At 37.2% G+C, this 23,686-nt stretch overlaps 1 pseudogene; it reads right to left on the minus strand.

Moving 5' to 3' along the window:
* Window positions 1-21,928: 21,928 nt before the first annotated feature.
* Window positions 21,929-22,556, minus strand: LOC105751111 (annotated as a pseudogene).
* Between the last annotated feature and the right edge of the window lie 1,130 nt (window positions 22,557-23,686).

Genomic DNA, 23,686 nt, shown 5'->3' on the forward strand with positions numbered 1-23,686 from the left:
GGAGGCTGCCAAATGCTTCAATTCCTTTAGAAAGAGGATGCCCATGCTGGTGGGGCAAACTCTGGCTCACACAGTCTGAGAGCATGCTCAAGCTAGAAGCAGAAAGAACCACTGAGGCCACTGAGTCTAATGTCCCTAGTTAATTGAAGAAGAACCCAAGGCCCCAGGAGGTCAAGGATTTGTCCAGGATTACAAGGACCATAAGCGTCAGGGACACTTGGGTCTCCCTGGCAACTTCTTTGGAGCAATTCCACTCTCCAAAGGTCTGTACAGCGTGTGATGTAAACTTCCTGCACCTCCCACCCCCTGGCCTGAGAGCTGGCTGTGAGTGTTATCACCTAGCTCTGTGGAGAAGAGAGGAGGCCACAGGAGCTGGTGGAAGGGCCCAGGGAGCAAGACCATTGGCCTTTGATGAGGGCAGGCTCTCATGGGCATGGATGAGATCACCTCTTTTGAAGGCCATAGATTCCACCCCATCCATGTCCCCTGCTGATTGATTCCTGTTGATATCCTTCCCTCAGCCTTCCTGTTCTGAACAGTGGTTTTGGCTCAGGGAGGAGGCAAAGTGTGCCCCCTAGTGATGGCTGCCATGATCCTCACTGCACGACAGATCGTGCTCCAAGCACACACAAGCATGGTAGCACCTGGGACAAAGGAAGGGTAAAGAGGAGAGGGAGTACCCAGAGAAGGGAAGGACAGTGAGAAGATAGAGAGACAGATGAAGAAGAATCTTGTGGATGCTTTCACATTATGAAAGAAGTGTATATAGAAACAGGAGGGATGCTGAAAATATGGATGAATAAAAGATGGGCATATCATCAGGAGAAAGACATGCAGAAAGGAAGGAAGAGACAGTTCCCAGAGAAGGGAAGGGCAGGGAGCAGGTGGCCCCAGGGTTATGGAGACATTGATGGAGAAATGTAGATATATGGAGATGGGAGGGGCATGCAGAAAGACAATAGAGCAAACAGAAGATTGAGGAGTACTAAGTAAGGGGAAGGACGGAAAGAGGTGTGAATCATATAAGGAGACATAGAGAAAAGAGACAGCCACACAAAGAGGGGGAAGACCTAGAGATATGAGGGGTCTACAAAAAGAAGGGGCAGAAAAAGACAAGGGAGAGTTGGATTGAAGAAAAAGACATAGAAAGTAGGAGAACCCACAGCCACTTGGGGAAGGGTGAAAACCACATGTGAAGAAGGGGCTCAGAGCAAGAAAGACAAGTGGAGTCTAGACTGGGTACTGGAAGAGGAAAATGATGCAAGGAGAGACAGAGGATCACCTAAGGGGGGGAGGAGCGACACCAAGCTAAAATGTGGGACTAAAAGAGCAAAGGAAAGCACAAGTGGGGAAAGGAGAGGGGCTGTGGGAGCAAAAAGTGATCAGAGCAGCACAATACACACAGATGGTAAATTCAAGGAAAGGAGACAGGCACATAATCAGAAACCTTCACAGGGGGCATTCAGAGAGTGAGATGACATAGAGAAAGGAGGACCATTTTAAGGACAAAGTTAGGGGAGGGCACACATCCAAGAGAAGGCATGCAGGGAAGTTAAGGACAGAGCTATAGACTGAGAAACACAGAGGGAAGAGGGAGAGAGAAAGAGGAGAGAGTCCCTTAAGAGAGAAGAGACACTCAAAAAGGAGAAGGAAAAGTAACCAAAAGGGATGAGAAGAAAAAGTAAGGATGAGAGGGAAAATACGAAAGTCCCATCAGTAAATAAGTGAATGTCCATAGACATGTGGGTGTGAAGAGAAAAGGAGTAAAGGAGATAAGGAGAAACAAAAGGTGAACACAGAGTGGAGAGGATCACAGAAGAGATGTGTACAGGATACATAGGGGGAAAGAGATATGCAACAAGCAGAAAAGGGGATAGTCACATGACTTTCATCACAGAAGGACTAATCAAGGATAAAGAGCTCAGCAGGAAAGTTTCTCTTAAGTATTTCAGAATACTGAAATTTCAAAATACTGAAATATTTTGGAAGCAGGAGCCAAGAAAACCCCCAACTTCAAAGCCTAACTCCTTGAGGAGTTAGATGCCCCGCATTTGCAACCAGGGGTATCATGAAGAAGTTGATGATGAGCAAGGGAAAACCTTTTGCCCAAATAAGTTGCAAAAAGGGCAAAATTTCCAGTAGTGGCTAGTTTGAGGGGCCACTTGGGTTCAATTGGACACTCTTCTTAAGGGAAGCATCCCAGCTGGTCAGGCCACTAGCACCCAATCAGCCTGGGTGAGCAAGATTTAAAATATTTCCTTTCCATTTAACATTGGAAGTTGTCTAAAATGTGCCTACATAATTTGCTCTATTGGGAAGCTCCATAAATCCCCCAACTCCTCATGAACATGGCTATATGAAGGGTAATTGTTCAACAACAAATAGCAGCAACAACTGCTTTTCAAATGTAACACGGTTGAGAAACACCTTAGCTTTTTGCCTTTTTTTTTTCTTTTACCTTTTTTACATCCTCCTACACAATGACTTAGAAAATATATGAAACCAAATTCTGATTAGGAAATTTAAGAAATAGTCACAATGAGTCATTTTTCCACTGGAAGGCAATTTAGGATTACAGAAAGAAAACTATTATTTGGACCCTGGTGTGAGGACTGGCCAGGAATTCATTGCAGCTGAAACACAGGGACTGGAGGAGGTAGTATGGAGGAGAAACTGTTTCAGAAGGGCAGGAAAGGAGAATCCCAATGCCAATCTTGCTTAGACTTCCATCTCCAAGCCCTAGAAAAGTATTTAAGTACACTCATGAGTGGAACAAAGTGGAGGGTATCCCTCTTTTCCCTCCCTCACAAATAGAAGAAACCCATTCATAGAAACTGTGGAATTGCTCAGGCTCATCTCAGTCAATGTGCATCCCAGGCTGATCCAAAACCCAGGAGGTTTTTTCTTTTGCCTTTCATTTAACTTCACTCTCATAACTTTAGTTACCACCTTACCCCCCTTTAGAACAACCACAACCTTATGAGCTATCTTATGAGCTATTTTTTATGGATTTTGATGGAGCTCTATGAATAATTTGCCCCAACTTCAGTGAACAGTGTTACTTTCTCAGGGGAATGCTTTCTGGGGGATTTTCAGCATACAAACCTTAGCTGTCAAAGGAGTGAGATGACAAGTTATAAGACAGCTACTCTGGTAGTCATGACAGTCATGTACTCAAATGCATGTTCTCTGTGTGTTAAGGGACAGGTCAGTTCTCCGAGAGCCTCCACAGCTGTGGATCACAACATCTGAAGGAGATGCAGAGCAGCCTTTGCCGACCCAGGTGTTGCGAACTGGGAATGAGATAAATTGGAGGCAGAGGGAAGAGTAGAGAGGTCAGACAATGCAATGGCTTCTCAGTCTCCTTGTATCATCCTCTCAGACCAGGAGATCCATTCTGGGTTGGATCTCCAGTAGCCACTGTTAGGTGGCTCCTGTGTATTTCAACAGCTTTCTCATGTATTCCAGCATGTGTGACCTTGACCAATACCTTGCTCTCCTCTTGACCTCAGTTGCCCTTTCTCTAAAATGAAGAAGTAGAGCCAGAATATATCCAAGATCTTTTAGCTCTTCTTTCCAGAAAAATCTACAAGGCTATTCACACTCCATTCCCACATCTATAGGTGGAAGGTAAAGGTCTGCTAGGAACCAGTTGAGGACCATTTCCCTGTCCTTGGAGCTGGTTCTAGGATCTCCAAGTGGATTTCTCATGGTCTTTTGGGGTCTCTACTTCAAGTCCCTGAGCCTTAGGTACACATTGAACAGGTTCTCTGGTATCTATCATCTACCAGATATCCGTCCCCAACCCTCAGAGGTACTCATGTAGCCACAAGCCAAGCAGAGCTAAGTTGGGGCAAGGCTGACCCCAAGGTGAAAGCAGACAACCAGTGATGTTGCTAACTACCTTTGAAGCAGGAACTTCTTACCCAGCAAGTCCCCTTAACCCTCTCACAGGCCAAGTGTTCCCTTGTGCTTCCTTTCCTCCATGAACCCTTGGGGCTTCATTTTAGCTTTTCCTATTCTAAAACCCTTCCCCCCATCCCCACCAAGAGGCCCACATTAATTTTCTGCCAGTTTATCTGATTGCTGGAATTCCATAATCCAAAGGTATGAGGATGGGAGAAGGGTTTGGATCCATGGTAATTGCCCCATTTTTCCTTCTGTCCATCAGTCTGTCCATCCATCCCTCCCTCCCATCATAAAACCCAATAGACTTTCTATATTCAAATCCATGAAAAATCAGCTGAAAGGTTGCCTTGAACAAATCTTTCCTGATCCATCCTTGCTGGTATTTATGTTTATCCTCTGACAACCATCTTGTATTTATTCTGTATAGATTTTGTATGTGCTCATGGATAAGAAATCAACAAAGTATGACCCTTGGGACAAATCCTACCCCAAATATCCTAGTACTTTATTTTTTAATGGTAAAAGATTTAGTCCTTGGACTATAGTTGACCAACCCTTATTATAAATGTCTATGTTGTCTCCTCTGATGAAATTCAAACTCCTTTGCTGGCAGGGACTGTTGTCTTTGTGATCCAACCCCTCTTTTCTGAACTTCCTTATGTTATAAACACAATCAGAAGTCTAAAACTCCCCAAAACAACAAAATCTTCAGAGTGAATGAATTTGTCATACCTATCCTTATAGTGGAGGAGCAATGGAACAGAAGCCAGAGGGTGCTTTTATCAACTAAACTCCTTCCATGTATCACCCAGTCTCCTCCCAGTGGTTCCTGATTGGTCAGTGTTCTGCTGGCTAATGATATTTCCCTCTCTGCCTTCTTCATGTCTTCTTAGATGATATGATCCCCTTGGGAACAATTTGGAACTATGCTCAAAAAGTTATCAAACTGTGCATACCTTTTGATCCAGCAGTGTTACTACTGGGCTTATATCCCAAAGAGATCTTAAAGAAGGGAAAGGGACTTGTATGTGCACGAATGTTTGTGGCAGCCCTGTTTGTAGTGGCCAGAAACTGGAAACTGAGTGGATGCCCATCAACTGGAGAATGGCTGAATAAATTGTGGTGTATGAATGTTATGGAATATTATTGTTCTGTAAGAAACGACCAGCAGGAGGATTTCAGAAAGGCCTGGAGAGACTTACACGAACTGATGCTGAATGAAACGAGCAGGACCAGATCATTATATACTTCAACAACAATACTATACACAATAGCATCCAAATAGATTCTATCATCAAATGAACTATGGGGACTTTACATCTATCATTTCTCTTTCTTATTCCCTTGCCCTTCTTTACCTGTGCCAACAGAGCGTCATATACTAGGGTGAACGAGACAACCAACATACCAGCACATAAGTATCTGCCCAGTCAAGAGGGAGAGTTGATGAGTTTTTCCTTCACAAACCTACCATAGATTTGCTGGGGTAGTCATTCTCAAGAAGTTGTCACTATTGTCCATAGTCACATTCCACTGCTAGATGCCGAGGGTCATTCTGCATAGGTCCTGAAATCCTTTCCCCTGTCTTGAGAGGCAAAGAGAGTGATTGGTGATCCCAAAGGTAATGGTGGGAATACCTTAATTGTTCTTTGTTGACTGGTGGAAACAGAAGGGATATGTATGGGATTGCACTCAAGGTCTCCACATTTCAGACATGCCATACCCTTAAAGATTTTTATCTTTTAACTTCTGTTTAAGGTTTTTCTTGACTGAGTCCAATCCCTATACTGAGTTGTCCACCACACATCATACCAAGCTGAACAAGATGGGACTCTATACTCCATTGCTGGAATTTCAGTTGATTTCTTGTCCACACAAAGGTATTTATGCTCACCTCCCAGCCTCCTTTAGTGATCAATGTCCCCACATTCAATTATCTGACAGGTATCTACTTGAATTGTTTGTGGGTGCCCTGCTTCCATCAAATTAACTTATATCTTATTTTCTTGGAGAGTTCCCACCTAGAGTGTACCAATTATTATCATAAACTTTATCCTCTTCTCTTAATTCAGACTTACCCTTAATATCCCCAGACTCCAGATGATTGTGAACCTTAACCACATTTTGGGTTTGAGCTAGGAGATATAAAAATATAATCTCAGAGATTCCAACTACCAATATAGTTAATCCAAATACCAAAGCCAGCCCATCAAGTCCAATCTTTCCAAGGATTTGTAGCTTTTCTTCTTCCCATGAAGTTCTGTACCTAAAAGTTGTCTGTCTACAGAATACCCTCAGTTCACAGAAGGTGTCCAAGTTCTGAAACTATGAGTCTCCAGCCTTTATCCCACAGCAGGTCCAACTTTCCAGAGAATCATTTTCAATGGAGAATCATCAATTTACTTTTCCTGCTTCACTGGTCCCTTTACCCTGGTGAAATGAGTCCAACCTCACTCTGCAGTCCAGATGATGGTTTCTGTAGGGAAATATCCCAGCTAGGTTACTTAAGTGTAAAATCCAGGTTTCAATCACCATTCAGGCTCGGGTCAGGAGTGTTTACAGAACATAAGGGTGGATTTTGGGCAAGTAGTCCTCTCCATCTAAGATCTGAAAGGGAGAGTGATACTGCCAGCACATAGACTTGCAAGAACTTTGGTTTCAAAGGTGCATAGTCCCTCTGATTTTCCTAAGTAATGTAACCCAAATAGCATCTTGCATGGTGATTAACCCCACATCCCCTTTAGGAGCTGTGCAGATTCTCCTTAAAGCAAGGAGTGAACATTTGGTGCAAGGAAGTTTGGTTTCAATTCCCAATTTGGTTGCTTAAGCATTTGATTCATCCTCTCTACTTTCTCTGAGGACAGCTGGTGGTGTGCAGTATGAAATTACTACTCCACTTGTAATACCTCTCTGATTATCCTTTTACTCAACATTTTCCTCCTTTCTTGTAATACCTCAAATCCTCCCTCATTTGTACCCATCTAGTCTCTCTCATCTGTTCCTCTTCTGCCTGAGAAAATACTAGGGGTCTCTTGACAAAGGGATGTCATCGTCACCATTTTAACCTCCCAATTTTCTAGTATACCCCTCAGTGGACTATCATGGGGATCTATGGGGCTCTTCCCCCCTTTCCTTTAAGCTCTTACTTCCCATCCTAGGCTTACCAAGAAGTCTCACTCCCTCTGCATTAGGATGTGCTCCCAATCAACAAGGCATGACTTAGTCACCATTTTCTTACCTTGCCTGAGCTCTCAACTTGCAGAGTCTGTCTGGATATTCCTTACCCAACTTGTGCAGTCACTTCACTCTCAGTGCAAACTCAAAATTTTGGACTCCTACTTGAAGGGGATGTCTCAAAGGAGGGAGAAGCAAGGACCACTTGAAATTAAGCAGAAGCGCTCTTCCATACCTCCCCAATGCCAGGCTGACCCACTGGACTTCAATAACCTGGACAAACCCCCAGATTATTATAAACGCCCCAAATGATGAACCCCCCAAAATGATGAAAGTCTCCACAGTGAGTAAAAGAGCATTTATTACATTCCTGGAGAAAATGGGTGAGATTTTATAATGGAGGAAAGCACCCAATCTCCTCCCAGTCATTTGTAATTGGTCTAATGCATCCACCACTGGGCTGACAAGGTGATTTTTCCAAAGTGAATATGTCACCCCCTTGCTCAATGAACTCCAATAGTTTTCTCCAGGATCAAACAAATCCTTTTTGGCACTTAAACCTCTTCATAACCTGATCTTTTTTTACCTTTCTTACCTTGTTACACTTTTTTTTTCCTACCACACATTCTGCAATCCAGCCCTACTGTTGACTTGCAGTTTCCCAGCAAAATAATCCATATTCCATCTTCAAGCATTTGCACTAGCTGTTCCCTATGCCTGAAATGCTCTGCCCTAACATTTGTCTCTTAATTTTCATGGTTTCCTTCAAGATTCAACTGCATTACCATCTTCTGTTGAAGGCCTTTATATGAAGATCTAAAAGGCATGATCTGATGAAGTGCACCAATAAGTAGTTTTTTTTTCAAAATACACTGATGTCTACAATGGAAGCATCCACTTTTTTATCAATCTTTATGGCAAAACTGGAAAATATTTCAGAAATTTGTGCAATCACCAAATTGTTCATCTGAAATAGATTTTTTTTCATTTATGTCAGAGGAAGGTGTGATTTTGTGATACATACAGGAAAGATCCAAACAGTAAAATTGCATCTAAGTGATCACGATGTGCCAGGAACTAGCAATTATTAAAGAAACTCCCTCTACCAAAGTAGGTCTGTGCTTTCTCTGAAACTTAAAGTCCTAAGAGGATTGCCTAGAACATTAGGGTGACACAGTCAGGACATGTCAGAGGCAGGACTGGACCTCAGGTTGCCTTTATTCTAAAACCAGCTCTCTCTCTGTTTCTCTGTCCCTGTGTCAATCTCTCTCTCTCTCCCCTGTGTCTCTCTCTGTCACTGTCTCTGTCTCTATGTCTGTCTATCTCTGTGTGTCTCTTTGTCTCTCTCCCTCTCTCTGTCTCTGTCTATCTCTCCTTCTATCTCTTCTTTATCTCACTCTCTGTCTTTGTCTCTTTCTCTCTTTGTCTCTCTCTCACCTCTCTGACTCTGTGTCTTTCTGTGTCTCTGTCTCTGTCTCTCTTTTCATTAGATCACACAACCTCTCAGGTACTACTATCATTACTATATATTTATGGTGCAGAAATAATTGATGTAATGACACCATATTTGTCATACAAAAAATAAATTCCACAGCAAATTTGAGTGTATTTTTGCAAATATGAGCAGTAATATGCTCCTATGGAATCCCTCCATAACTTCACAAGATTCTAACTCATCTGACCAATCCCTTCTTTCTCAGTCAGAGGCCTTATTTCTAGACACATAAAGGTTGATTCAGCGTTTCTCTCACAAGAACATGGTGCAAAAACTGTCACTGAAATTTTGTGGATTGTAATTATGACACATTAAGTAATTTGGCTTTATCAAAAAGTCAGTGTGTACAGTGGGAAGCAGGGAATTAGGACACCAGGATTTGTATTTGAATCACAGCCCTGCTGCTTACTAGCTATATGACTGTCCTGAACCTCACACTTAGTAACACTGATCATTTCTTTTACTCTGAATTTATCATTTTATAATCTGGAGATAGGAAAATAGGAGCCATCTAGAAAACTAGATTCTATTTATTCTAGTTAAAGGAAAGCACTGCTCTCCTTCTCTGTTTACCCATATAACTACTAACATCAACCTATGTTTTCTCTGTGACTAGATCAAGAAAATGATGCAGATGGAGATGAGATCTAGAATGAGAATTGTTATATAATATACATATATTAATATGTAAACTCAATTCTATGTTAGAGACCAGGTAGTTTGGGAAAAAAACTACATGTATGACATTCTTATGCATTTAATCTTCATTAAGAAGTGTCTGTCAGGATTGTGTAATTCAGTGGGGGCATGTGGAGGCATGGCCGCCACAAACTGTGGTTTGGGTTTGGTTGTTGCTGGTGACTTTTGGCTGAGTCATATGTGGACTCAAGTGGTCATGAAGAGAGGGAGTCTACATGGTGGTGATGAGAATATCAAACTGGAAAGTTTTATGTGCTGTGCATTGCTCAGACTGGGAAATTTAGATCCAACATCAACTTCATGGTAGTCAAGAAGGGAAAGAGTAGATTGCTCACAGCAGTATTCTTTGGTCTTGGTGGGAAATATGATCATTTTTCAGAGGGATAGTTATGAAAGATGGATAATCTTCAGCCAACATATTTATCACATTAAGAAAGAAGTGAAGATGCTTTTAAATCTGACCTGTATGGGGACTCAATATAACTGTGTAGCAATACATTAGTGTAGACAAGGTACAAATTAAAAGGTCAAGGAGACAGAGTTTATGGCCATTTTTCATTTTATTTTAATTTTAACACATGAGATGGGCATGCAGTTATTACAGACTGGGCATAATAGTGGCAGATACAAATTGTTCCTGAAACTGACCAGTATTGAACAGATGAAAGAAGAGTACTCAGAAATTTTGGAAAGAAAAACAAGAAACCACCATAAGATAGACCAAAAATAAGAGCAGCTTGAGAAGTTCATATGCAAAAGTATAGTGGAGATCAATAGATACAGAAAAAAAACATCTGACAAACAGAATTCAACACTCATTTCTATGAAAAACACTACAGAGTATAAGAATAAATGGAGTTTTTCTTAAAGTGATCAATAGCATCTATATAAAACCATCAGCAAGCATCATATGTAATGCGGACAAACTAGAACCCTTCCCAATAAGATTGGGGTAAAACAAGATGGTCCATGATCACCATTACTATTCAATACTGTATTAGAAATGTTAGCTTTAGCAATAAGACAAGAAAAAGAGATTAAAAGAGTTAGAGTAGGTAATGAGGAAACCAAATTATTACTCTTTGCAGATGATAAGATGGTATACTTAGAGAATCCTAGAGAATCAACTAAAAAACTACTAGAAACAATCCACAACTTTAGCAAAGTTGCAGAATACAAAATAAATTCACATAAACCATCAGAATTTTTATATAATACCAACAAAATTCTTCATCAAGATACAAAGAGAAATTACATTTAAAATAACTGTTGATAGTATAAAATGTTTCCCAAGAGAAAGTCAAGAACTATATGAACATAACTACAAAACACTTTCCACACAAATAAAGTCAGATCTAATCAATTGGAAAAATAACAGGTGTTCCTGGATAGGCCAAATGAATATAATAAAAATGACAATACTACCTGAATTTTTATATCCCAAAACCAATCAAATCAAAGAAATTAATTTTAACGTTTAGAAAATGCCCAAGGTCAAACTAAGAACAAATAAAACATTTCCAAAAATATGAAAATCAATGAAAATCCAGGTGTTCCGATCTAAAAGAATTATAAAAAATACAAAACCAATTTGGTTTACTGGCCTAAAAAATAAAGAAATTATCAATTGTGAAAGGGTTAAACTTGAAAACAAGGATATTTTCAAAAACTGTGGAATGAAAATGATGGTCCTAGTTCAATCTAAATTATTTAAAGCAGTATGTAAAATTTTGGTCTCTAAAAAATAATTTAGTAATTGTAAGGGCTAACTAAAAGGATTTAAAGGGTTAAACTTGGAAATGAGAATTCCATTTTTACATCCTTGGTTGGGTTTTTGGTTCCTGCACCTATGAAATAGCTGTAAATGGCAATCAACAAAGGTAAAGGGGAAGATCTGGAAATAGACAATTCCATTTTTTGACCATCTCTATGGGTTGTCCTCATCCTTCAGAAATCAAGGTCCAAATTGAAAGTCCCCAAAGGAAAGCTAAGCCCAAAAATTAACATTTCAATTCAGTGGATCCCAAATTATTAGGTTCAAAGGATAAAATAGTCAATAACTACAGTAATCTAGTGTTTGAGAAATCCAAAGACTCGGGGCGGAGCCAAGATGGCGGAGAAGACACACGCGTCTTTCTAAGCTCTTCTCTTACCCTCGTTACCAATATTATATCGAGCCTCAAAAATAGTCTTGACTGCTACAATTCGGAAAGATAAGAAGGGAACAACTCACCTGCCAAAGAAAATCTGCAGTCTCGCCAAAAAGGTTGGTTACGGGCAGGGGAGATCGGCGCAGACGGGAGAGAAATTAGGTTCCGAGGAGAGTCTCAAACCGAGGGTGAAAGCACAGATCTCAGCACAAGCGCCAGCCCCAACCCGCAGTAGGGCTTTTCCTTGGGAGTTGTGATCCCACGGCAGGAGGACGCAGCCTGGTTAGCTCTCCAATCTGCACAGTGGGGAGCTCGGCTTGGGGCCATAGAGCTTTCCAGGGATTTGCATTGGGCAGAGACACTGGGGCAGAGTTCCGGCGGTTCGCGTCCGGCTCAGCTGCTAATACCACAGTCCCCAAGAGGCCCGGCCTGGGGCAGTGACACTTTCACCACTTAGTCTCTAGCCTAGGGCAATCGATAATCCACCCAGCCCTACTGCCGTTTGATAGCTCGGCCAGTGCTGAATCCACTTCCTGTTGGGGAAGGAAAACTCACCCAGAGCACTCCCATACCCTCGGAGCCGGAAATCGTTTAATCTTTCCCTGCTCTGCAGAGGAAGCTGAACCCCTTTGCCTAGGAGACCCACCCAAAGGCTTTAAACATGAATAAAAGATGAAAAGAACAATCGACAGCTTCTATGCAGAAAAGAGCAGGTCAGCAAACCTGAAGAGACCTCAACAGCAAAAATGCATCAGACTGTCCTCCTTACATAATGCTCTCATAGAAGAGAACCATTAAAGTCCTAAAAGAGAGTTAGAAGATAAATGGGAAAGGAAAGAAAGCCTTAAAAGAGCAAACAACTTCCTGAAATACGAATTGAAAAAGTTAAAAATTCTAGGAAGTGCAAATTGGAATTGGAAAAATAAAAAATCACAGGAAAGAAGAATTGGAATTGAAAATAAAGAATTCACTAGAAAGTAGGATCCGTGAATTGAAAGACAAAGAACACGCAAGAAAGTAGAATCGGTGAATTGAAAAAGAAAATAATTCATAAAAAAAAATTAGTGAAATGGAAAAAATTCCACAGACCAAAACAATACATTCAAAACTCAATTGGACATATACAGAAAGAAGTAAAAAAAGCTAATGAAGAAAATAATTTTAAAAATTAGAACTGAACAAATTGAAACTAATGATGCATTGAGACAGCAAGAATCAGTCAACAAAACAAAAATGACAAAACTGAAAAACCATGAATTATCTACGTGCTAAATGACAGACTTGGAAAAATAGATCTAGGAGATAATCTGAGGATTATTGGACTTCCCGAAAACTATGATGAAAAAAAAGAGCCAGATACTATTTTTACAAGAAATCATCAAAGAGAACTGCCCAGAGTAATAGAATCAGAAGGTAAAATAGGCATTGAAAGAATTCATCGAACACCTTCTGAAAGAAACCCAAATAAAACACCAAGGAATATTGTGGCAAAATTTCCAGAACTATCAGTAAAAAAAATTTAAAGCAGCCAAAACCATTTAAATACGAGGTGCCACAATAAGATCACCCAGGATCTGGCTGCCCTACATTAAAGGAAGAAGGCCTGAATATATCGAAAGGCACAAGAACTTGGGATGCGCCAAGAATAAACTACCCAGCTAAGCTGAGCATTTTCTTCAGGGAAGATGGAATTAAGAAACAATGAATTCCATTTGTTTCTGAAGAAAAACCAAATTAAACAAAAATTTGATCTCCAAGAATAGAACCGAGATGCAGAAAAAGGTAAAATAACTTTGAGAATTGTATTTGTTGGGATATACAAAAAATACATGTAAAATTTGATAACTGATAAACAAAAAAGGAAGTATATGGGGATCTGGCAGAATAAGGTGGAAGGGGATAAAAGAGGGAAACCAATCCCACAAAGAGGCTAAGGAAACTTATCAACTAGGAATTTAGAGAGGAAAATTGTGTGAATCTTACTCATCAGAGTTGGCTAAAGGAAAAATAATTGACATTTGTTTTAGAGAAAATTTCCTGCCCCATAAAAACGGGGGAAGGAAAGGGAAGAAAAGACAAAGGAAGAAGGGAAGACCAGGGGAGGGAGGGATAAAAGAGGATAAGATCGGACACAAGAGGGGCTATTTTAAAGGGAAAGAGGGGGGAGGAAATAAGTAAAGCACAATCGGGTTATTAGGATGGCAGGAACAAGATTTAGAACAACTGTAAATTGAATGGGATAACTCCCCATAAAGAGGGGAGATAGCAGGATATCAAAAGTCAGAACCCTAAAATGTTGTTTAAAGAAACACAAAGCAGGGGATACATATAGAGTAAAGAAAAGGCTGGAGGAAAACATTATGCTAGGTAGCCGTGAGGGTATATCCTATCTAGACAAGAAAAAAATTGATCTAATTAAAAGAGATAAGGAAGGAAACTACATCCTGCTAAAGGGTAGCATAAACAACGAAGCAATATCAATACTAAACAATATGCACCAATGGTATGGCACTCAGCTTCCTAAAGGGGAGAAGTTAAAGAGTTGCAAGAAGAAATAGACAACAAAACTGTAATAGTAGGAGATCTCAACCTTGCACCTGAATTAGACAAATCAAACCACAAAACAAATAAGAAAGAAATTAAAGAAGTAAACAGAATATTAGAAAAATTAGGTATGTTGGATCTTTGGAGAAAATTGAATGGAGATAGAAGGGAATATACTTTTCCTCAGCAGTTCATGGAACCTATTCAAAAATTGACCATTTAGGACATAAAGACCTCAAATTAAATGCAAGAAAGCAGAATAGTAAATGCTTTCTTTTCAGATCATGATGCAATAAAACTACATTCAACAAAAAATTAGGGGAAATAGACCAAAAAGTAATTGAAACTAAAAACCCCATCTTAAAGAATGATTGGGTGAAGCAGCAAATTATAGATACAATTAATAATTTCACTAAGATAATGACAAATGATGAGACATCATACCAAAATTTGGATGCACAAAGGTAATAAGAGGGAATTTTATATCCTTAGAGGCTTACTTGAATAAAACAGAGAAGAAAAGATAATGAATAATCTTAAAAACTAAAAAAAAAAAGACCAAATTAAAACACCAATCAAATACTAAATTGAAATTTAAAATTAAAAGGAGAAATTAAAATATTGAAAGTAAAAACTATTGAACTAATTAATAAAACTAAGAGTTGGTTCATGAAAAAGCCAATAAAATAGATAAGCCTTTGGTAAATCTGATTAGAAAAAGGAGGGAGGAAATGAAATTAGTAGTCTTAAAATGAAAAGGAGAACTTTCCACCCAGGAAGAGGAAATTAGAGAAATAATAAGGAGTTATTTTGTCAACTTTATGCCAATAAATTTGATAACCCAAGTGAAATGGATGACTACCCAAAAATATAGACTTCCAGACTAAAGAGGAGGAAGTAAATTGTTTGAAAAGTCCCATTCAGAAAAGAAATAGAACAGGCAATTAAACAACCCCTAAGAAAAAATCCCCAGGACCAGATGGATTTACAGTGAATTTTACCAAACATTTAAAGAACAAGTCCCAATGCTTATATAAATTATTTGATAAAATAGGGAATGAAGGAGTCCCACCAAATTCCTTTCTATGACACAGACATGGTAATTGATACTAAACCAGGTAGGCTGAAAACAGAGAAAGAAAATTATAGACCAATTCCCTAATGAATATTGATGCTAAAATCTTAAATAAGATATTAGCAAAAAGACCACAGAAAATCATCTCCAAGATAATACACTATGATCAAGTAGGATTTATACCAGGAAATGCAGGGTGGTTAATATTAGGAAAACTATCAATATAATTGGCCATGTTAATAACCAAATTAAAAAACCATATGATCATCTCAATAGATGCAGAAAAAAGCATTTGATAAAATCCAACATCCATTCCTATTAAAAAACACTTGAGAGTATAGGAAAAATGGACTTTTCCTTAAAATAACACAGCATCTATTTAAAACCATCAGTAAGCACATATGTAATGGAGACAAACGCAACCATTCCCAATAAGATCTGGAGGAAACAAGGTTGCCCACTATCACCGTTACTATTTAATATTGTATTAGAAACGCTAGCTATAGCAATAAGAGCTGAGAAAGAGATTAAAGGAATAAGAATAGGCAATGAGGAAGCCAAATTATCACCTTTGCCGATGACATGATGGTATAACTTAGAGAACCCCAGAGATTCTGCTAAAAAGTTATTAGAAATAATCCACAACTTTACAAAGTTGCTGGTTATAAATAAACCCACATAAGTCATCAGCATTCTTATATATCACTAACAAAATCCAACAGTCAGAGTTACAAAGAGAAATTCCATTTAAAGTAACTACTGATAATATAAAATATTTAGGAACACTGCCAAGGAAAAATCAGAAACTTTATGAGCAAAATTACGACCACTTTTCACACAAATTAAGTCCGATCTAACTAATTGAAAATATTAAATGCCTTGGATAGGCGAGCAAATATAATAAAGATGACAATATTACCTAAACTAATATATTTATTTAGCGCATACCAATCGACTTAAAAACTATTTTAATGACCTAGAAAAAATAACAAAGTTCATATGGAAAAAAAGGTCAAGAATTTCAAGGAATTAATGAAAAAAATCAAATGAAGGTGGTTTACTGTACCAGATCTAAAATTATATTATAGAGCAGCAGTTACCAAAACTATTTGGTATTGGCTAAGGAATAGATTAGTTGATCAGTGGAATAGAGTAGTTCAAGGGATAAAACAGTCAACAAATATAGCAACCTAGTCTTTGGATAAACCCAAAGATCCCAGCTTTGGGATAAGAACTTACTGTTTGATAAAAATTGCTGGGAAAATTGAAACTAATATGCAGAAACTAGGCATTGATCCATACTTAACGCCGTACACCAAGATAAGGTCAAAATGGGTTCATGACCCAGGCATAGAGAATGAAATCATTAATAAATTAGAGGAACATAGGATAGTTTACATCTCAGACCTGTGGAAGGAATCTTTATGACCAAAGCAGAACTAGAGATCATTACCGACCACAAAATAGAAAAATTTTGATTATACCAAACTGAAAAGTTTTTGTACAAACAAATCTAATGCAGACAAGATTAGAAGGGAAGCAATAAACTGGAAAATATTTTTACAGTCAAAGGTTCTGATAAAGGCCTCATTTCCAAAATATATAGAGAATTAACCCAATTTATAAAAATCAAGCCATTCTCCAATTGAAAATGGTCAAAGGATAGAAAGACAATTCTCAGATGAAGAAATTGAAACTATTTCAGTCATATGAAAAGATGCTCCAAGTCATTATTAATCAGAGAAATGCAAATTAAGACAACCTAAGATACCATACACACCTGTCAGATTGGCTAAAATGACAGGAAAAAATAATGATGATTGTTGGAGGGATGTGGGAAAACTGGGACATTGATCATTGTTGGTGGAGTGTGAACGAATCCAACCATTTTGGAGAGTAGTTTGGAACTATGCTCAAAAAGTTATCAAACGTGCATTACCTTTGATCCAGCAGTGTTACTACTGGGATTATATCCCAAAGAGATTATGAAGGAAAGGACTGTATGTGCACGAATGTTTGTGGCAGCCCTTTTGTAGTGGCTAGAAACTGAAACTGAATGGATGTCCACAGTTGGAGGAATGGCTGAATAAATTGTGGTATATGAAAATTATGGAATATTACGTTCTGTAAGAAATGACCAACAGGATGATTTCGAAAGGCCTGAGAGACTTACACGAACTGATGCTGAGGAAATGAGCAGGACCAGGAGATCATTATATACTTAACAAAATATTAGATGATGACCAGTTCTGATGGATCAGGCCATCCTCAGAAACAAGATCAACCAAATCATTTCTAATGGAGCAGTAATGAACTGAACCAGCTATACCAGAAAAAACCTTGGGGATGACTAAAACCACTACATTGAATTCCTAATCCCTATATTTATGCAACACCTGCATTTTTGATTTCTTCACAAGCTAATTGTACTAATAACTTGGAGTCTGATTCTTTTTGTACAGCAAAATAATGTTTTGGTCATGTATTTATTATGTATCTAAGTTATATTTTAATATATTTAACATCTACTGGTCATCCTGCCATTTAGGGAGGGGTGGGGGAAAGAGGGGAAAAATTGGAACAAGAGGTTTGGCAATTGTTAATGCTGTAAAGTTACCCATGTATATATCCTGTAAATAAAAGGCTATTAAAAAAAAAAAAAAAAAAAAAAAAAAAAAGAGAAATCCAAAGACTCAAGCTTTTGGGATAAGAACTTACTATTTGACAAAAACTAAGAAAATTGGAAATTAGTATGGCAGAAACTAGACATTGACCCATACTTAACACCCTATACTAAGATAAGGTTGAAATAGGTTTGTGATTTAGACATAGTGATATTATAAACATATTAGAAAAACAAAGGATAGTCTGCCTCTCAGATCTGTGGAGAAGGAAGGGATTTGTGACCAAAGAAGAATTGAACTTATTATTGAACACCAAAAAAAAAATACTTTTGATTATATTAAGCTAAAAAGTTTTTGTATAAACAAAACCAATGCAGATAAAATTAGAAGGGAAGTAATAAACTGGAGGAAAATGTACTTTCAAGGGTTCCGATAAAGGTTTCATTTCTAAAATATATAGAGAATTGACTCAAATTTATAGGAAGTCAAGCCATTCTCCAATTGACAAATGGTCAAAAGATATGAACACACAATTTTCAGATGAAGAAAGTTAAACCATTTCCAGTCATATGAAAAAATATTCTGTCGTTATTGATCAGAGAAATGAAAATCAAAATAACTGAGGTACCACTCCACACCCCTCATATTGGCTAAGATGACAGGAAAAGATAATGTTGAATGTTGAAGAAGATGGGGGAAAACTGGGACACTACTACAACGTTGGTGGAGTTGTAAACTGATCCAACCATTTTGGAGACCAATTTGGAACTATGCCCAAATAGCTAACAAACTGTGCATACCCTTTGATCCAGCAGTGTTTCTACAGGGCTTATATCCCAAAGAGATCATAAAGGAGGAAAAGGGAACCACATGTGCAAAAATGTTCATGGCAGACCTTTTCATAGTGGCAAGAAACTGGAAACTGAGTGGATGCCCATCAATTGAAGAGTAGCTAAATAAGTTATGGTATATGAATGTTATGGAATATTATTGTTCTGTAAGAGACGATCAGCAGGATGATTTCAGAGAGGCCTGGAGAGACTTATATGAACTGATGCTAAGTGCAGTGACTAGAACCGAGAGAACACTGTACCTGGCAACAACAAGATTATGTGATGGAGTTGGCTCTTTACAACAAGGAGATGATACAGACCAATTCCAAGTGTCTTGTGATGGAGAGAGACATTTGTACCAGAGAGAGAACTATGGGGACTGAGTGTGGATCACATAGTATTTTCATCTTTTTCATTGTTTGCTTGGTTTTTGTGTTCTTTTTGTTTGTTTGTTTTAATCTGATTTTTCTTGTGCAGCATGATAGTTGTGAAAATATGTATAGAGAAATTGCACACATTTAACATAGATTACTTGCTATCTAGGGGAGGAAACAGGGAGAAGGGAGGGGAAAATTTGGAACACAAGGTTTTGTAAGGGTGAATGTTGAAAATTATCCATGTATATGTCTTGAAAAATCAAAACTTTAATCATAAAAAGGATATTAAACATACAAGAGTTAAATCTAATAATGTAAAATACACAAAAGATAAATGTAATGTCTTATACTAAAGTAAACAGAGTCAATTCCCTCTTTATTATGATTGGAGAGGCATGAATAAATTGTAGTTGTTCTGAAAAGGATCTGGAAATTTCATGCAATTACAGTGAGCTTTGTGACACTGCAGCCTCCAAAAGCAAATAGGGTATTAAGATACATTAGGCAGGGAGCAAAATTTCCAGGGTCAAGGAAAAGAGAGTCTTGTAGCACTTTACCCTCATCAGGCCTCATCTGGAATGTTATGTTTAGTTTGAGATTTGAAACACCAACAGACTCTTTCAGCACAATCTCCCCTCACATCCTTTTTTCATGAAAACAAATAATATTTATTGATATACTAGTAAACCAAAGACAATTTATTATTAGAATATGAATTGTTACATGATAAAGCTAACTAAAGCAAAGGATGTGAATGTGTTTTCTATAACATTTCTTAAAATGTTATACAAAATAGCAGTATAAAATCCAACTTTCTCTATTTAACATTTAAAGCCCATCACAATTAGACTCCAGACTGTATTTCTATGTTGGTTACATATTACTTCCCTTCCCAGGTTCTATGATTAGCCAAATTGAGCTATTTGCCATTCCTCACTTGGTGCCTCCTCTCCCTCAGTGTCTCTGGCATGTGCTACTCCTTGTGTCTGGAAAATTTGACTTGCACATTGTAGAACATCTAATTCTATTGGAGATCCTTCAGGAGGCTTGTCTCATCATTGTCAGTACCATCCCAATAGTTTTTATGTGCCCTGCATTTACTTACCTGTGTAGTATATTGACAGTAGAAATTCCATAAGGGAAGGGCCTTTCTTATTTTTATTTTTGCATAACCTGAAGTTAAGAAGCAACTTTTTAAAAAATATAACACATAGTGCCCTGTATAGGGAACATTCTAAGTATTTGCTTATTGGTTTAAACAATATAAAACTTTTACAATTAAGAAACCATTACTTATCAAGTTAATCTTATCAGGTAGAAAGATGGTACAGCGTAGCCACAAAAACTCGTTCTACTACCAACCAGATCCTTACTGTTGGTAAATATTTTATTCTTATCTTTGGCTCACTAAATGATATGATCATATCCAGAATTACATAATCATATGTTCCTGAAGTCAGTTTCTAAACTATTTTTAAAAAACACAAATTCTTACTTTACCTATAAGCAAATGCTAAACTATTAATTATAAATATCTTAAATGGAAAAGAACATTTTAATAACATAATTGTTTTAAGTTCAAAAACAATATACTATTATTATTTTTATATATTATATATTTTTCACACATGCATAGTGACAGTCAATGCAAACTAACAAACTTGCGGGTCTTATTGGTTGGACATAGGTTGGAGTGGGTGGTACAAAAAAATGGCACCAAATTGAAAACATATAAAGGGGCACTTCATATATTGCATGTTACCATATCTAATGCAATGGTAACTAAAGGGATAATAAACAAATTTGTGTCTAAACTTTTCAGTTAGGAGGTTTAGGTAAAAATTTACCCAGAATCCATGAAAAAGAATAAAATATAAGAAATCATAGCTTACTAAAAGAAATGATATGTGTTACTCTGGATTTTAATACTTTTAATGCAGCATAAATTTAGCTCTAAAGCTAACCTGTCATTTAAAAAGCTGATAAAAATTTCTATTTGATAGGGAAAATAGTGAATTGATCTGACTGGCAGTTGAAATGTATGTTTCTCATTAAGAAGGTTTCTCTGATAATATATTAAGCAAAACTGTACTGAAATGATTTCATTGAGAAGCTTACTATGTGTCATGTAACTGATTATGACTTATAGGATGTGATGGAGTTTCCTAACATAATGAACTTGTTCTTGGGTATCTATGGATGTGGAAATAAAATAATCCAAGTGGCTTAATGATGCAAGTTCCTGTCATATAAAAATTATTGTAATCTTTATTTTGTCCAAACTAATTTCCAAAAGCATTCAAATTGGAGTAGTACCAGTAAATGGAACTATATTCAGGGCTCCATGGTAGGCTTGCTGAATGTGTTTACATAGCAAATCATTACTCCCTCTGTGGAGCCATGGTTGTACTCCCTGTAAGGTCAATGTAAAAACACGTGACCAAATCTTAATATGAGGCAACACTCATTTTCAATCTTACCACAGTTGCTCAGTGAACTAAAGATCACCTTATACTGTGAAAAGACAATAGAATCATCAACTGCAGCAGGATCACATTTCAATACCTTAAATTTTTGCTGAATTATCAGTTCTATCCAGTTTACTCATTAAATCATGGAAAAATTCCTGAACAAAGTAACTGATAACTTAGTTTCCTTTGGTGTAGGCCACCATCAGTCAAAGTAATTAAAAACAACTAGCTATACCCAGAAAAAGAACTCTGGGAGATGACTAAAAACCATTACATTGAATTCCCAATCCCTATATTTATGAACACCTGCATTTTTGATTTCCTTCACAAGCTAATTGTACAATAATTCAGAGTCTGATTCTTTTTGTACAGCAAAATAATGTTTTGGTCATGTATACTTATTGTGTATCTAAGTTATATTTTAATATATTTAACATCTACTGGTCATCCTGCCATTTAGGGGAGGGGGTGGGGGGGTAAGAGGTGAAAAATTGGAACAAGAGGTTTGGCAATTGTTAATGATGTAAAGTTACCCATGTATATATCCTGTAAATAAAAGGCTATTAAATAAAAAAAAAAAAAACAAAGTAATTAAAAACTTCAGTTGTCCATGTAAATAGTACAAAGGGCTTCTAGGATCTCCAAGTTCCTCTTTAATATTCAATACTGAAGCAGAAGTGAGAGAAAGTGTTTGGAGAAGCACATTCATAGGACTCCATGAAATATCTATACCAATAGTAAGTAGTATGTGAAAAGAGAAATGTATCCCCTAAGGGAGTAAATTTAAATATCTCATATTCATATGTCTTTTCAGGTGTGAACTTTTTAATTTTTCAAGATTTACAGAACAGGTTTTTTTCCAGGTCTGGAACCTTTACATATGACTACTTATAAGAAAATTACTGTGATGCTCTTCTTTGTTCTAATAAGTTCTAGCCAACAGGTGCTTTCAGGCTTTAAATTGTCACATGTTAGCCATAAAGGACAAAAAGGCTTGACTGTCATTTTAATCTTCAAATAGGTTATTTTAGAATTTTGTGCTATGGTGTAAAGTTCAATCAGCTGCCTGACCGTCTTAAGATAAAACAAGTGGTCCAAAATTTCCATTCATGGGCAAATTAGAAATAACTGATACTTCAGACTGTGACTCGTCTTATGCTTAATTTTTTTTCTTTTGAACACACTTTCTACATAATAAATCTCATGCCATATCTACTCTCAACACCTTACAAAAGATTTGTTCTGTTTTCATTAATCAATTTCTCCTGGATTCATTGAAAAATGGATCTTTTTAATTTTCAATAGCATTTTATTTTTCCAAATACATGTAAAGATTGTTTCTAACATTTATTTTTGTGAGTTTTTTTGTTCCAATTTTTTCTCTTCCCTTCCCCCTCCCCAAGTAAACATTATCTAATATAGGTGATATATATGTGTGTATGTGTGTGTGTATGTATCTGTGTGTGTGTACACAATGCTTTAAACATATTAAAATGGTTGTCATGCTGTGCAAGAAAAATCATACCAAAATGAAAAACACCCACACAAATGAAAAAGTAAACAAACAAATATAAGGAGAAAATACCATGCTTCCATAGATATTCAGTCTCCATAGTCTTCTCTCTGGATGCAATTGGCATTTTTCATTCCAAGTCTATTCAATTTGTCTTGGATCACCATGTTGCTGAGAAGAACTAAGCCTTTCATAGTTGATCATCACATAATCTTGCTCTTACTGTGTACATGTTCCCTTGGTTCTATTAATTTCATTCAGCATCAATATAAGTCTCTTCAGGCCTCTCTGAAATCAGCCTATTCATCACTTCTTATAGAACAATAATACTCCAATACATTCATATACCGATGGTTTATGTGGATTTATTTTATACCCTGAAACTTTGCTAAAGTTGTTCATTGTTTCAAGTAGTTTTTTTAGTTGATTTTGTTGGGTTCTCTAAATATGCCATCAAATAATCTGCAGAGCAATGGTTTTGTTTCTTCATTACCTACTCTAATTCCTTCAATTTTTTTTTCTTGTTGTATAGTTAAAGCTAATGTTTCTACTACAAAATTGAATAATAGTGGTGAAAATGAGCATCCTTGTTTCACCCCGATCTTATTTGTAATGCTTCTAACTTGTCCCCATTACATTTAATGCTTGCTGATGATTTTAGATAAATGGAACTTATCATTTTAAGGAAAATTCCATTTATTCCTATACTGTCTAGTGTTTTAATGAGTGTTGTTTCTTTTACAAATGCCTTTTTTGCATCTATTGAGATAATCATGTGATTTCTGTTAATTTTGTTACTGACATGATCCAGTATGCTGATAG

The sequence above is a fragment of the Sarcophilus harrisii genome, chromosome X (genome assembly GCF_902635505.1).
Source record: "Sarcophilus harrisii chromosome X, mSarHar1.11, whole genome shotgun sequence".
NCBI lineage: Eukaryota > Metazoa > Chordata > Mammalia > Dasyuromorphia > Dasyuridae > Sarcophilus > Sarcophilus harrisii.